Source organism: Ctenocephalides felis, unplaced genomic scaffold (genome assembly GCF_003426905.1).
Source record: "Ctenocephalides felis isolate EL2017-DRISC unplaced genomic scaffold, ASM342690v1 CF-g0.4_SCAFFOLD_00845, whole genome shotgun sequence".
NCBI lineage: Eukaryota > Metazoa > Arthropoda > Insecta > Siphonaptera > Pulicidae > Ctenocephalides > Ctenocephalides felis.
This window is the reverse complement of record NW_020536999.1, coordinates 95,219,022-95,235,739: the sequence shown is the minus strand read 5'-3', so window position 1 is coordinate 95,235,739 and position 16,718 is coordinate 95,219,022.

Sequence of the window (16,718 nt, the reverse complement as noted above, 5' to 3'; positions counted from 1 at the left end):
ATTAATTAATTAATAAAACATCCATCACCAACTCGTCTGCATACGTATGTTGGCTTCAATTTTACCAAACCCTCAGGGCACTTATCAACTAGAAACATGACTGTATTCTTAGTCCCATGAAAATTAATCAAACTGGGAATTAATTAATAAAAACATCCTTCACCATAATTAATAATTCCATAATTAATTAATTAATAAAGACATCCATCGCCAACTCGTCTGCGTATGTATGTTGGCTTCAATTTTACCAAACCCTCAGTGTACTTATCAACTAGAAACTTGACTGTATTTTTAGTCACATGAAAATTAATCAATCTGGAAATTAATTAATAAAAGCATCGATCACCATAATTAATAATTCCATAATTAATTAATTAATAAAAACATCCATCACTAACTTGTCTGCATATGTATGTTGGCTGAAATTTTATCAAACTCTCAGTGCACTTATCAACTAGAAACTTGACTGTATTTTAGTCCCATGAAAATTAATCAATCTGGGAATTAATTAAAACATGCATTCACCATAATTAATAATTCCATAATTAATTAATTAATAAAGACATCCATCGCCAACTCGTCTGCGTATGTATGTTGGCTTCAATTTTACCAAACCCGCAGTGTACTTACCAACTAGAAACTTGACTGTATTTTTAGTCACATGAAAATTAATCAATCTGGAAATTAATTAATAAAAACATCCATCACCATAATTAATAATTCCATAATTAATTAATTAATAAAAACATCCATCACCAACTCGTCTGCATATGTATGTTGGCTTCAATTTCACCAAACCCTCAGTGCACTTATCAACTAGAAACTTGACTGTATTTTTAGTCACATGAAAATGAATCAATCTGGAAATTTCTAAGTAATTTTTGAATATTATATCAGTGTGAAAAAATTAGTTTGAGATTAGTTTTGCGTAGATAAAGTTGTAACTCGAAGCTATCTGGTATTTGACTTCCTTTGGAATATGATTAAGAATTATATGTATATGTATGTACGTATCATATTTCATATGTGAATCATGTTCCAAGTAATATTTCATTATCAAGGTCAGAAAATATATTATTGCAACAAATAAAACACCGATGCACTTTTTGTAAACAAATAAAAAATAAATTTTGTATTGGTATTGTAGTGCAAAAACGTTTTATTTTAACAAATTTATGAAAATTTATCGTTTGGAATGGGTTTGGTTGAAATTTGGATAAAATCCAAAAAATGCTTCACAAAGTCACAGTCTGATGTCATTTTGGAAGAAATTTGTGTGAATTAGGCGTCTAGACTGTACTGACTTTCAGGCGTTTGCTCTTTTTACAAAATTTTGAAACGAACGTTTTTTTAAACGAATTTATGAGGATTTTGGGTTTAGGTGGCTTTGGTTAAAATTTGGGTAAAAATCCAAAAAATGCTTCACAAAGTCACAGTCTGATGGCATTTTGGAAGAAATTTGTGTGTATTCGGCGTTTAGACTGTATTGACTTTCAGGTGTATGGGGTCGTTCAAGTATTACGTAAGCAGATTTTTACAATTATTTACCCCCCCACCCCCCTTGTCATCAAAAGTAAGAAAAGCTCTTACCCCCTCCCCCCATGCTTACGTAAACATTTTGCAATTAATGTATACAAATTTTCGTCGATGATTTCGAGAACACGGATGAAGCGATTTGAATAATTCAAAGAACATTCGATTCGTATTGATAAGAAGACGTGCTGATTAGGTTTTGGCGAAGGCAAGTCTAGCCGTTCCGAAGATATGGGGCAAAAAGTGCCAAAAATGGTAACTCAGTTTTTAAGAGAACGGTGCGTCCGATTTGAATAATTCAAAAAAAATTTTACTTGTATTAACAAGATGAAGAACTGATCAAATTTTCATTAAGACAGGTCTAGCGGTTCAGAGATCTAGTAACAAAAAGTAAAAAAAAATGCCATCTGGCGGTCAAAAATAATCATTAGACATATGCACATCAAATTATAAGATATTTTATAGAGATTTTAACAATAAGTATATATTTGGTTTACATTCCTATGGGTTCCGTACCAATGTTTATCCATTAGACGGCGACGCGTTTCGATATTCCGTTTCGCAGTACGATTGCTTTGAAAAAAAGTTCAGAATTTCCAAAATATTTCAAAACACATTTCTTCAAAAGTTGTTGGACAGTTGTAAAAATTATTAAAAAAAAAAAAAAACTATGACGTAATTATCATCTAGACCCCCCTGCCCCCATGTCACCCAAAATAAGCAAATCAAATACCCCCCCGCCCCCTAAAGTGCTTACGTAATACTTGAACGGCCCCTATGCTCCTTTTTACAAAATTTTGAAACAAACGTTTTTTTTTAAACGAATTTATGAGGATTTTGGGTTTAGGTGGTTTTGGTTAAAATTTGAATGAAAATCCAAAAAATGCTTTACAAAGTCACAGTTTGATGGCATTTAGGAAGGAAGAAGTTGTGTGTGTCGGACGTTTAGACTGTACTGACTTTCAGGTGTTTGCTCTTTTTTACAAAATTTTGAAACGAACGTTTTTTTAAACGAATTTATGAGGATTTGGGTTTAGGTGGTTTTGGTTAAAATTTGTATGAAAATCAAAAAAATGCTTCACAAAGTCACAGTCTGATGGCATTTTGGAAGAAATTTGTGTGAATTAGGCGTTTAGACTGTACTGACTTTCAGGTTTTGCTCTTTTTTACAAAATTTTGAAACGAACGTTTTTTTAAACGAATTTATGAGGATTTTGGGTTTAGGTGGCTTTGGTTAAAATTTGAGTGAAAATTCAAAAACTGCTTCACAAAGTCACAGTCTGATGGCATTTTGGGAGAAATTTGTATGTGTTGGGCGTTTAGACTGTACTGACTTTCAGGTGTTTGCTCCTTTTTACAAAATTTTGAAAAGTATGACTTATAAAGTACAACTTTTGCATAAAGTCATAATATAAACTTGATTTTAGTTAGGGTTTTGAGAATTTAGCACTTAGGCTGTACTGTTCCATTATTTAGGGTATGGTGGGGCGGGGCACAAAGGTCCAATTTGACTTTTTTGACCAAATCAAGCGAATCATATCACAACAAATAACACATATCAAACAAACAACTATCTGACTATGTTCAGTAAAACTTACAGCTTATTCATCATTGTAGAAATGTGTTTTTTTGCTGTTTTTCAAAATTTGTCACCTGGTTCTTTTTACCCCATAGGCAGAGTAAAATAGGACAGCTTGGGGACAAAAAGTCAAATATTTCATTTTTAATTTTAAAGGGATTTTACAAAATAATAGCTACTTTGTTCAACCAATGCAAAACATAAATTTCATGGGTACATTTTTTACTGAGATACCACTGTATATAACCTGGATCTAGTCGTATAAAATGTAACACCGGGTAGTTTTTTAAGGACAAATTAACATTTTTCAAATTGTGTAAAAAATAATAAAACAGTCGTAAAGTTTATAATATTTCACAAAAAAATGCTAATACACTTTTTAATAAAATTGTTTAATTTAAAAGTTATAAGCATTGTACTAACAAAATTATATTTCCACGTGCTCCACATCGGTGTGTGCTTTTCAACAAAATTGGAGATCACAACAAAAGTACCAAAAATAGCAAAAAATGTTGTATAAACAATTTTTAGCTTATAAAATTTTACACAAATCCTCCTTATAATTTTTTTTTATAATATCACCACAAACATGGAAAAATTACCGAATCCATTTACTATTTTTCTCCCAAAAAACGTGTCTTATAATTTTTATTCAAACAAATTCGTTAAAAATAAATTTTATGTGCAAACAGCTTTTGCTATTTTCGTGTTAACTTTACATTAACGCTAATTTTTAGTTTAAATATTTTTATTAAAATGAAAAATATTTATTTAAAATACATGCGCCAAAATTTGGATCAAAGTGGATTTTTTTGTGAATTGATAACTCACGATTTAGTAGGTGTATCTTTTGAAAAATTAATTTTGGATAAAAATCGTGTTAGAATATTTTGTAGAGAATTTTATGAGCTATGTTGTTCCTAATACAATTTATAGATATTTCTAATATTTTTGTAAAGAATTATTTTTTTAATAACCTGTAACAATATATAGCTGAATGTACTTTGTATAGTTCGCTATGAAAAATAAATAAAAAAAAAAAAAATTAATATTCTAATGCTCGTAGTTCTAAAACTATTAGTTTAGGAGAAAAACTGTATAAGACATTTATGTAAAAAATTTAATAAGCTATAAATTTTTCTCAAACTATTTTTTTCTATCTAGTTTATTTTAATTATCAAAGTAAATTCTCTGATACTAATAACCAAGTACACAACGTGTTTGCAAGTTTTTATTCCAGACTAGCAAACCGGGCCAACTCCGTTTCACCACCAGATGGTTTCATTTTTTGTAACATTTTGTTTGGTGATTAAATGAAAAAGAAAATAATTGCCTGCTGTTGAAAATGTATGAAAATTTGCATAATACACGTGATTGATTTGATGGTTTTCAATTGAAATGTTAGGAAACGAATAACTTAACGAATAACGAAAAAAAATGAGTAGCTGTCAAACAAATGAGTAGCTTTCAAACAAAAAATATTACTTTGTAGCGCATGCTAAGTATACGAGATGACGCTATATGTGAAAAAAGAAAGTGTTTTCCGCTTTTCTGTTGAAATCTTTCTTCAATTTTCTTTGCTATAAACCTCACGGAGTCCGAGACCTTTCCAACGAATACAAAATCGTCGAAATCAGTTCATGCGTTTTGGAGTTATATCATCAGGAAGGAAAACCCGACTTATTGTTTTATAATAGATTTCACCTCCGATAGGATATTTTTTTGCAAAAACTGTCTTCAGCAAATTTGTGCAAAATTTATAAGCTACAACTTTTGTTAATAACAATTAAAGATAGTTTGCATACTCCAGCAGTGATATCAAATTTTGAAAATGAGCGATCCAAAATGTAGACCCAATTTTGATGTCACCTTGTTGTAAAATATGTTGTAACTCTGAAAATATTAGTTCTGGATAAAAATTTTGTATGGGCAATTTATAAATAATTTTACAAGCTTTAAATTGTACTTCAACAAATTTTTTGTATGTGTTATAGTTTTTGCAAAAAAAAATAAATAAAAATGTACTGAATTTTTCAGTTTGTTTGTAGTAGCAAATTTGTCCATCGTTACAAATGTGTTTTTAATTCCATAAATTAGTACAAATTAATTTTTAATTAGTGTTAATCAAAATTTGTCCCAGTTTTCCTAACGTGCGAAGAAATTGCGAAATTTTTACAAGCTTAGCACTTCTCAATTAACACAATTTATATCAGATTATTGCAAATATTGCGAAATTTGTAGACTTTTTTGAAAATTTGTATTGGTAAAAATTGAAGTTCATAAAATTTAGCACAAAATTTGGTAAATAAATGTTTTTTTGTAAATTTAACCACTTGGAAGATATTGACATTTGTAACAGCAATTTGTTTGCAGCCAGGATGTTTTTGTATTGCACTTTTTGCAAATATTGTAAAATCTAGTGATTTTAGAAAAAAAATGTTATAAATGAAAATTGTAGCTAATAAAATTGTGCACAAAGCTCCTATATAATAATTTGGTCTATTTTTGACCTATTGGCAGATATCACTCCCAAAACTTGAACGTTTCTCAGAATTTGTATATAGCCAGTACATTTTTGTAAGGCACTTGTTACACTTTTTTGCAAAAATATTTTAGTAATTTTAGAAAAAAATGTTATAAATAAAAATTGTAGCTAAAAAAATTGTGCACCAATCTCCTATATAACAATTTGGTCTATTTAAGACCTATTGGCAGATATCACTCTCTAAACTTGGACGTTTCTCCGAACAAAACTTGCAAGTATACTAAATTCCAGTCAGAATCGTATTTTTAAAAGAATTCTGTACATATATTCTGTACTAAAATCTTATTATGGAATTCAGTATAACTTTACCAAGCTGCTAAGTAGATGGTGAGACAAACGAGCTGACGCATTTTTTTTTTAAATTTTGCTAAATATTGCAGAAACTAGAATCTTGGCATAAAATTGATATTAATTAAATTTAAAGCCTAAAATTCTGCACAAATTTTGTAAATGAATATTTAGTCTATATGCAAACCTTTGGAAGATATTGGTCCATGGAGTTCAAATCATGTTGGTATAACTTTACTAAGTTGCTAAGTAGATGGTGAGACAAACGAGCTGACGCATTTTTTTTTTTAAATTTTGCTAAATATTGCAGAAACTAGAATCTTGGCATAAAACTGATATTAATTAAATTTAAAGCCTATAAAATTCTGCACAAATTTTGTAAATGAATATTTAGTCTATATGCAAACCTTTGGAAGATATTGGTCCATGGAGTTCAAATCATGTTGGTGTAACTTTACTAAGTTGCTAAGTAGATGGTGCGACAAACGAGCTGACGCATTTTTTTTTTAAATTTTGCTAAATATTGCAGAAACTAGAATCTTGGCATAAAATTGATATTAATTAAATTTAAAGCCTATAAATTCTGCACAAATTATGTAAATGAATTTTTAGTTATATGCAAAACTTTGGAAGATATTGTGGTCCATGAAGTTCAACTTGTAGAACACCTTCGTGCACGTGAGTCAGGTACTTTTTTATACTTTATACCAAATATTGCAAAAACTAGCAATAATACAAAAAATGTTATGAACAAAAATTTTAGCTAATAAAATTCTGCACAAAACTCCCATACAACAATTTGGTCTATTTTTAATCTTTTGGCATATACGAACTGCCGAAAATTGCTAAATATTTTCTAAGTATACTCAATTCCATACAAAATAGTACTTCACAGAGAACTCTCGTCATATATTGTATACGTACATCTTTTTATGGAAACAAGTATACTACTCTCTTGCAAAGACTAAAACTCGTTTTTAACGAGCTCTTCAGATCATACAGGGATGAAATTTGGATATGTTATAAATACATTTGTGTACTTGGACCACAAATACTAAATACGATGAATTTTTTTACACAAATAAAAATATAAAGCTTGAAATACTAAATTTAAACAATTTTTTAAATTATTTTTGTATTTTTTTTGCTCATATCAATTTTGCAAATAAGGCATTAAAGTCTTGATTAACAAAAATAAATTGTAACAAAAAAAAAAATTGAATGATAATTGTCGGAGACAGAAAGTCGTTTTTAGCGAGCTCTTCAGGTCGTACGATGTTTAAATTGGGATATGTTATAATTAAATATGTATATTATAATAACAAATTCTAAAATCGATGAATTTCTTAACTAAAATGAAAATTTAGTACCAGGAAATCTACATCTATAAAATTATCTGGATGATTATTGTCGAAGACAAAAAGTTGTTTTTAACGAGCTCTTCAGGGCGTAGGGTGTGGAAATTTAGTAACGTTATAAATAAACATGTAGGCTATGACCACAAATACTAAAATCGATAAAAATCTTCACTAAAATGTAAATTTAGTATCTGGAAAACTACATTTATACAATTATCTGGATGATTATTGTCGGAGACAAAAAGTCGTTTTTAAGGAGTTTTTCAGGATGTACTGTGTTGAAATTTGCATTTGTTATAAATAAATATGTATACTATGATAACAAATACTAAAATCGATGTTTTTCTTTATACAAATAAAAATATTCAGCTTGGAACACTAAATTTAAACAATTTTTTGAATGACAATTGTCGGAGACAGAAAGTCGGTTTTTAGCGAGCTCTTCAGGACGTACAGTGTTGAAATTTGCATATGTATAAATAAATATGTATACTATGACCACAAATACTAAAATCGATCAATATCTTCACTGAAATGAAAATTTAGTACCAGGAAAACTACATTTATACAATTATCTGCATGATTATTGTCGAAGACAAAACATTGTTTTTAACGAGCTTTTCAGGACGTACAGTGTTGAAATTTGTATATGTTAAAAATAAATATGTAAACTATGATAGCAAGTACTAAAATCGATGAATTTTTTTACCCAAATAAAAATATAGAGCTTCGAAGTACAAAATACTAAACTCCATTATTTTCCAAATCTAGTTTAATCCGCGTTTATTTGCGAAAATAATTATTACAATCACATTAAAATTATTTTTAAAAAGTGTTAATTATTTGTTTTTCCAAAAAATTAAGTACTTGCACCATCTGTCTTGTTTTTTCTCAAACTCACGTGTGACATTTTGACAAATAAATGTTAAAAATAGTTTTTTATTTGTTTAAATTTATTTAATTAGATTTGTTTTAAATTTTTTCGGAGACCATGCAAAATATATTTGTTTAAAACTTCTTCAGTCTGTGTTCGACTTTTGAAGTCGACGGTTGGATTCTTTTGGATTTTTGTAATTTTAATAAGAGTGATAGTTTTTTTCCGAAATTTTGAAGTTTGGTGTTTGTGTGTTATTAGTTTAGTAGTTTTTGCAACAAACTGGATTATAAGTAAGTTTAAAGAAAATATACATACTAAATTTAGTGATCAGATTTCAGTTTTCTTTATATAATTTTTTTAAATGATTGTGATTGGTATTTAGTATATTTTATCAAGTCCAAGTTTAGGGTGTGGTATATGCTAATAGGTCGAAAATAGACTAATCTTTTATATGGAGGATTTGTGTAGAATTTTATTAGCAACATTTTTTATTCATTACTAATTTTTATACAATTACTAGCAAACCGGTAACATTTTGTTTGGTGATTAAAAGATGAAGAAAAAAATTGCCTGCTGTTGAAATTGAATAAAAATTTGCACAATACACGTGATCGATTTGAAGGTTTCCAATTGAAATGTTAGGAAACGAATTTTTTTTTTACTTTTTTTGCACAATTTCACAGTGAACACAATGCCGGTTTGTCATATGAAATTAACTGAGCAGAGAACAATGAGTATCTGTCAAACAAATGAGTAGCAGTCAAACAAAAAATATTAGTTTGTAGTACATGCTAAATATCAGAGATGACGCTGTATGTGAAAAAAGAAAGTGTTTTCCCTTTTCTTTTGAAATCTTTCTTCAATTTTCTTTGCTCACGGAGTCCGAGATCTTTCCAAGGAATGCAAAATCGTCGAAATCGGTTCGTGCGTTTTGGAATTACATCGTCAGGAAGGAAAACCCGACTTATTTTTATATAATAGATTAGTTTTTGCAATATTTGCAACAGAGTACAAAAAAGTACCTGACTCTCCTGCACACAGGTATGTGCGAAAACTTTGAAATTCAAGGGCTAATATCTTTTAAGTGTTCAAATTTAAACATTATATTTATTAGCAAAATTTGTGCAGAATTTTGTAAGCATTTACTAACACTATTCTAATGCAAACTATATAGTTTTAGCAGTATTTTATAAAATCTAAAAAAAGTGCCTTGAATTATATGCCAGATTTTGTTTGCCTTATCATGTAGTTAGCAATTTACAAAAGTTATACTGAATTTGTACTTCTATTCCTTACACAGATAAATTTGTGTGAAAAAATCGATTTTAGTATTTACTTATAATTGTTCAAATTTATTTATAACAATTATTGTAGGCCTATGATTTGGCATCTATCGCCAAGATTTTCATATATGAAACCAATATTGACACCAATATAAGCTCCATATGAGGCCAATTTTGGTAAACATTATTAAATACGTAAACAATACGTATTGAAAAAGTAAACAATATGGGCTCAATATAAATCAACAATATTTAGCCTATTGCAAATACCAATATGAATAATGTAATATAAATATTTACCCCAAATACAAAAATTTTATTTATTTTACAGTATTATTTTCTCAAATATTTTCGACAATTAAATTTTTAAAGCAAATTCAAATAAATTTTATGAACTACAAATTCGTTTTTTATACCCTAAATATATTTTTAAATTATAAAAATAGCAAAACAATTATTATAGGTTTATGGTTTGTGAACAATTATATAAAGCATGAGTATAATTGAAATTGATACAAATATATGTATATATATATAAAATATATATATATATATATATATATATATTAATTTATTCATTTATTATATCGCGTGCTTAGCCTCAATTATTTTTAATTCCTAATTCATTTCACAACTCAGTGCACGATCAAAAGCAACAATTGTATACAAAATAATAACATCCAATTACAAATCGTTGACATTCGAGTTCAAATCAATTTAAAAAGATAAACTTGTTGCAATATCACTAATAAAAATATTCGATGTCGACATTTTCATTAGGCACACAGGATAGATGTAATTTGTTATGAGAAAAATCTTTGTTAAACCAAAAGTATAAAAGATACTGAAAATGGGTGAAAGTCAAAAATATTGCTCATCAAATTCTGGACAGATTGTCCTAACATACTTTTATTGCAATTTTTTTCTTTTAAGAATTATAAACCTTCAAAATCAAACATCTACTTTAGTATTTGCTCAAACCAAAGCTATGGCAAGTTCAAGCAGCAATTGGCTAGAAGTTTTTTTTGACAAAATCAATTGTCACAGCAAGAGTACAAAGGATACAAAAAACTGTCCAAGAACCAAAATATGGCTAATAAAATTTTGCACAAATTATGCTAACACACTTTTATCCTAAATTTATTCATTCCTAAGTTATAAACGTTTAGAGTCAAACATCTACTCCGCAGCAACTTGTGAGGTAGTTTTTTTGACAAAAACTGCTGTTACAACAAAAGTATGAAAGATACATTTTTTTCCAAAAAACACAAATAAAGCTTATAAAACTCTTCAGCAATCATCCTAACAAACATTTATTACAAATTCATTCCTTTTGAAATTATTCACCCCCAAACTTAAAATTCATTTCTACATCCAAAATTTACCACCACATCTGTTTCAGTATTTGTTTAAAATAAAACTATGACTAAAATGAAAGCTATAAAATTAGTAATTACTCTTCGAACTCTATTTTACATCATAAATCTATTATAATTATTAATAATGCATCTGTGATTTATGGTAATTTTTTTGTCATGTGACGATAGAGCAAATTTCAAAGTACGTTTTTATTAATTGCTTAAAGTCATTAAATATAAATGTATATATATATATATATATATATATATATATATATATATATATATATACATGTATATATATGTATATTTAATTTTTATAGCTTGTTATATAATTTTTTTCCAATAATCGTTAGTCACGCTAATTTTATTATAGAAAACAATTTAAATAAAATTAAAACGATTTTTTATTTAGCGAGACGAATTTTTATAGTTCTAAGAAAATTATAAAAAATAATAGTACATTTTTATAAAAATAATATGAAATAATTTTTAAATGTTTGATAAATTTGTGCACCGAGGGCTTTGAATTTTTTTTTTTACAAAAATGACTGGCAAGGAGATAAGTTATTGTGTTAGTTTTAGGCAGAATTTATTTTTATTCAGCAAAATTTCATTGTATTCTTCTGAAATTTTGTATGTGGGTAACCGATGTATTTATATATTTTTTCTGAAATTTTCAAAATTATCGTATGCAAAGTTTTATTTTTAAAAAATATTTTCATATGAACTGTACAAATGTTGAGAGAGTGTACTTGGTGTTCCATAGGCTTATAATAATGTTCTTTATTATGGAAATGTGAATTTTTATATTTTTCAAATTTAAAACAATGATTATGGTACAAAATACCCAAATTGCCACTTCCTATCATTATTAATTTGTAAAATATGATTTAAACTTTAATTGTACAGATTCGTTTGAGTGTAGATCCATAGGCCTATAATCCATAGGCCTATAATTATTGTTTTAGTTATTGAAATGTGCATTTTTATATTTTTATGAATTAAAGGATTTCTTAAGGCATAACATATCCAAATAGCAACTTTCTAGCCTTAACAATTTATAAAATATGATTTTTTGAATTTTCCTTGTACTTTATTTGTAAAGAATCGTTTGGGTGTAGATGCCAATCCATAGGCCTATAATTATTGTTTTGGTGATCGAAATGTGTATTTTTATATTTTCATAAATTTAAGGAATTTTTAAGGTATAACATACCCAAATTGCAACTTTCTAGCCCTAATAATTTATAAAATATGATTTTTTGAATTTACCTTGAACTTCAATTGTAAAGAATCGTTTGAGTATAGATACCAAACCATAATAGGACTATAATAATTGTTTCTGTTACAGAAATATATGCGTTTTTATATTTTTATAAATTTAAGGAATGCTTAAGATATAACATACCTAAATTGCAATCATTCCGCTTCAAGCTTTCGATGCGAACGGACGTGTGTGCGTGAGCTCTCGAATAGATATATTGTATGTGTATAATTCTTAAACAATACTTTGTATATATCATTCAAGTGTTGTCCTTTGTGAAGTGACTATAGTGAAATATAATTTAAATACAAGTTAATTTAATACAATAGTGTGAATACATTTTTAAATAGTATATGTTCCCTTCCGGGGAACATATTAAGAAATATAGTGTTATTCCTCCTGAAGCGAATGAAATAATTAATCATGAATCAGTCTTCCAACATGAAATGAATATTTTTAAAAGATTTAACAATATGAATAAACAAAATTTACTTCAGGAAAAATCTTTGGATATGGATGTTAACCATAATCAACATCTAAACATGACTGAAAAATCTTTGGATATGGATGTTAACCATGATCAACATGTGAACATAACTGAAGATACAACATATACCAAGTATGCTCATGCAAATAAGTTTAGTGCATTATCGGACGATTCTTCAGATACTGAGGTTGAATTTGTAGAAGTACAAAGTAGAAAAAGAAGAAAATCCCAATCTATATCCCAATCTACCCAATTTAATCTACCCAAATCTATAAATCCCAATTCATCTACTGCAAAATCCAATAGTAAAATGCCGCCAATTATAGTGAGAGACAAATTGCCGCACATTAACTATTTTAAAGACTTGAGAAACATTACAAGTGAACATACTATAATACAGTATAGAAGTCCTAATAATTCTGCAATATATACATTCAATGACAAGGACCATGAAGTAATAATGAAAAAATTAACTGCTGATAAGTTACAATATTATACTTATCCTAAATCGAATTTAAATAAAATAAAACTGGTATCAAAAGGCATTCCACCTTTTGTTGAAAAAGAAGAAATAATTGATTACTTACAAAATAAAGGAATCAAAACTAGAAATATAATTCAAATGACTAAAACAGTAGAGAAATCTAAATATAAACTGCCTATACATATAATTATACTGGAACCCGAACAGAATATTAACGATATTAAAAGACTAAACCATGTCATGGGATATAAAGTAACATGGGAAAAATTAATTTCAAGTGGCAACAATATTTTACAGTGTTACAGATGTCAGAATTTTGGTCATACATCTGCGTACTGTAACCTTAAATTTAGATGTGTGAAATGCAGAAGTGATCATCAACCTGGAAAATGCGAGAAACGTGTCGATCAAGCACCTGAATGTGTAAACTGTGGGATGGAACATCCGGCTAATTATAAAAAGTGCTTGTATCTTGAAGAAATAATTCACAAACGTACTAATAATCAAATAAAAAGGTCAAATCAGATAAGTACAAATAATATTAGTTATGTGATGGCACCCAAACCTAAACCTCTAACGAGACCATTTTCTGAAATGTTTACAAACAAAAGTTTTCCAACACTTTCTTCCCACATTCCTACAACTAATCAATCCAGTAGACATACTGATAACTCCTCTAATCATCCTAATAACTAAAATCCCAACCTAAATGTAAATGAAATGTTACAAACTATTAATGAATTAAAAATACTGTTCTCTGACAATACCGTTAAAAATACAATAAACACGTTACTGAATCTTGCTAAGGATATTAAAAATACTACCTGCGAGAAAGATAAACAAATGTTAGTATTTCAATGCTTTCTAACATTATGTACATAAATAGAGATAACATGAATATTATGTATTGGAATGCAAATGGCATTACTAAAAATACCATTGAATTGAATGATATTTTATTGAATCATGATATTGATATTGCGTTAATTTCTGAAACTCTTTTAAAACCTAACAACAAAATTTATATTCCTGGATTTAAAATAATAAGAAGAGACATTTCAAATTCTGGACAAAGAGGTTTATGTGTGATCATTAAAAATGGTATTAAATTTAGTAGAGTTCGAATCCCAAATTTACAAGCTGCTGAAGCAGAAGCAGTAAATATTATTCTAGACAATCACATTACTACTATTTGTGGAGTTTATTTTCCATGCAATAGATTATTATTATCTGATTTAAAAACATTACTGAATTTAAATGATAAAATTTTAATAGCAGGCGATTACAATTCTAGACATGAGTTTTGGAATTGTATCAACAAAAATTCTAACGGTAAAAAACTATATAAGTTTCTAAGTGATAATATTAATTCTGTTACATTGCATTATACTGTTTCTCCGACCAGATTTCCTGTAAATGAACTCCAAACATCATCTATTATTGATCTAGCTTTAACTAAAAATATTTACACAAATTATTTACCATTTACTATAACAGAAACTAATTCAGATCATAATCCTGTTATACTACCTATACCATACAATAGCATACAAAATTACACAAATCCACATTATAATATGAAGTACAATTTCAAAGAGGCAAACTGGAATAAATTTCGATCCTATATAAATGAAAATATTATGATTAATAAAACCATTAATAACACCAAAGAAATTGATGAATCAATTACGTGCTTAACAAATAACATTCACACGGCGATGAATAAGTTTATTCCTAAAGTTAGTACTATTAATTCATTTTCCCTTCCCAATCACATATTAGATCTAATCAAATATAAAAATAAAATAAGAAGATTTTGGCAGAAAACTAATAATTCTGAAGCAAAGGTACTATTAAATAAATTAATTAAGGACATAACATTTAAAATTAAAGAGCACAAAAATAATATTTGGAGTGATAAACTAAGGAAATCAAATTTAAATCACAATAATATATGGTTTTATGCTAAAAAATTCACAAAGAAACGTGAAAATATCCCTAATCTAAAATTAAATTCTTTATATGTTTCTGATAATAAAGAAAAAGCTAATTTAATAGCTGATGTTTTTGAAAAAACACACAAGCAAAATGATAATTTAGGGAATGCTAACTTTAGTTATCACGTCCATAGAACAATCAATTCGATATTACCAACTTCCAGTAATATAATCTCAAATATTAAATTCACTACTCCTAAAGAAATAAAAACTATTATAAAAAATAGAAAATCGAGAAGCACCCCAGGTCCAGATGGAATATCGAATATTATATTAAAGAATCTTAGCAGAAAACCTATTATTCTAATTACTAAAATCATTAACAGCATTTTAAAACATGGTTATTTTCCACCCATTTGGAAAATTTCTAAAACTATACCTATTAAAAAACCGAATAAAGACAGCGATCTCCCCACTAGTTACAGGCCTATCAGTTTATTAAGCCATTTGAGTAAAATACTGGAAAAAGTTATATGTAATAGAATTGATGAATTTTTAACAAATAATAATGTGATACCAAATAATCAGTTCGGATTCAGAAAAAACCATTCCACCCTCCATCCTTTATCCATTCTAACAGAACAAACCATCCTTAATTTTAACAGAAGAAGAAATAGTGCCTTAGTTCTTCTAGATATAGAAAAGGCATTTGATACAGTTTGGTTTGATGGACTAATTTATAAAATGAATGCTCTAAATTTCCCCAAATATTTGATTTGTCTAATTAGAAATTATTTAATTAATAGAAAATTTTATGTTAGTATATACAATTGTAAATCTACGTGTAGAGCCATTACAGCAGGTGTGCCTCAAGGTAGTATTTTAGGACCGATTTTATTTTCCATTTATACATATGATATGCCTACAAAAATCAACACGCAATTATTAATGTATGCGGATGACACTGTAATTTTCACTTCGGGCAAATCAGATAAAGCAATCATTAAGAAATTACAAAGTCATTTGAACCAAATTATAAAATACACAAATAAGTGGAAAATAAAAATAAATATTGACAAAACAGAATCTATATTCTTTACCAAAAGAAGAATTAATCCTACACCCAATATAACCTTGCATCTTAATAATAATATCATACCATGGAGTAGTTCTGTTAAATATTTGGGTGTCATCTTAGACAGAAAACTTAATTTCAATGAACACATTAGTAATAAAATAATTAAATTAAAAAATTTAATATACATATTATACCCATTGCTAAATTATAAAAGTTATATTAATATTGAAAATAAAAAAAGAATTTATATGGCAATAATTAGATCCGCAATGATATATGCTTCCCCCATTTGGTGTATGACAAACAAACATAATATTAAGAAACTACAATCAGTACAAAATGTGTCATTAAGATTTGTTATAGGTCAAGCAAGGAATCCAATAAATATGCATTATATTAGCACAAAATTCCTACATGATTCCACTAATGTACCATTAGTGAGAGATTTTATAACAATTATCTCTGAAAGATTTTATACTAATTGTTTATTTAACTTTAATCCTAATATATGTAATATTGGATCGAACGACAATACATATTGGTACAATAAGTACAAGCTACCATCATCAATAAAAAGATAATCAAGTATAAAATATGACAGAGATCAAATTACTCTTAAACTATTCCTACAGCATATGTTATTA